At 40.4% G+C, this 1,529-nt stretch overlaps 1 long non-coding RNA gene across 1 annotated transcript in view; it reads left to right on the plus strand.

Annotated features, from left to right (window-relative positions):
* LOC109292149 overlaps positions 1-1,529 on the plus strand; it is an 8,123-nt gene that overhangs the window by 1,280 nt on the left and 5,314 nt on the right. The window lies entirely within an intron of this gene.

Consider the following 1,529-nt stretch of genomic DNA (forward strand, 5'->3'; position numbering starts at 1 on the left):
CCCCCCCATCACTGGTAAAAAATCAAAGTATTAAAATAATTTAAAAACGTGTTTCAGTGAAATGTTTCTTTCTTCCTAAAATATGCTGGGCCTCTTTCCCTTTGCCACTGTCTCTCTTTTTCACTTTTCCGCTGTGTTAAATGAGACTACTGGTATAAATGGATTTATGCTGCTCTGAGATGGGTGTGTGAGAAGTGGGCCTCCTAGTCACAAGCTGGACTGAGTCCCTGATTCTGAAGCATGTAACCTCTTCTAAAAACAGCCTGAAAAAGAAATTGCTATGAAGAAAAACTTCTGTACATCTTTTCCCACCTGCCTTGCCTGACCACCAATGCTCAGGTGTTGGCTAGTTTCAGTTAAGAAGATTGCTATGGGCCCAGCATGAAATGTTTCTACTTCTGAAAAACAAAAGGTCTCTCTCACATGACAAGCCTTTTGTGATGAATTTCCTTCACTTTGTAACTCTTGTTGTTGTGATGTACACAATGAAAAATACAGAACCGCATTTGCAAAGCACTTCATTATATCATCTTTTCTTCTTAGTATTGGTGTATAAAACATCACTGTATCAGGAAAAACAGATGGGAAAACTAGCTTATGCTTGTATAAAGAGCATTGTAAACATGTTCCCCACTTTAATTTTTATATTGCCTCATCCTAGTGTTCTGGTGTGTGTAGTTTCTGGTGCCTCTTGTAACCCCAACAGAACACGTTTTTGTAACAGCTGAGTGTCTGGTTTTTTTCCCCCTCCCTGTCCCCCTTTTTTGGTGGCTGTCAAGTGACTGAGTTGACAGATTAGTTCCTGTCTTGGAGAGTGGTGTTGTGTGAGGCTGATAATGTCTGTAGAAGGCTAAAGGGGCCAAATGCATCACAGCACTCTCAAAATTCTTAAACTTGCTTTCACACAACACATACAGCCTAAGAACCATAGCTGTTCACTAAACTAAAGACCCTCTTAATTCTGACTTCAGTCCCTGATGACCAGCACTCTTCAAAAGATGCCCATTGAAGGTGACAGTCTGGCAGCAGCTTCCTTCCCCCCCCACCCCCCAATTCTTCATAGTTGACAGGTTCTAGCAGTTGGAGAAATGCAGCATTAGATTTCTGCTGCTATTCATAGCTGTAACTAGTGCAAGAAGTCTCGGTGAAATTGAATACTCCAGTTCCGCCTGAACATGATGTTTATAATGACTTCATACTTAATACCCATTGCTGTCTGAAAGATGCTGCTTTTACTGACTATTTGTACAATTCTCCCACTTGCTGACTTGTGTGCACATCCATTTTACAAAGCAGGAGTAGCATGCTCCCAAGAACCTTCTAGAACAGCAACAATTAACTTAGCATGAATTTTGATCAGAACACAGTTTAATGTGGTTTTTCCATTAAAAGCTTACAAGTAGTAATTTTGGTTTGATCTATGGGGCAAAAGGAATCTGTAAGACTGTTTCCTGAAGGAATAACAGGAGATGCCCCTAGCTTGTTGTTTCTCTTGCAAAAATGTGGTTAAGAAGTATTCAACATCACGT

This window comes from Gavialis gangeticus, unplaced genomic scaffold, assembly GCF_001723915.1.
Source record: "Gavialis gangeticus isolate Ggan-Ray unplaced genomic scaffold, GavGan_comp1, whole genome shotgun sequence".
In the NCBI taxonomy this organism is placed as follows: domain Eukaryota; kingdom Metazoa; phylum Chordata; order Crocodylia; family Gavialidae; genus Gavialis; species Gavialis gangeticus.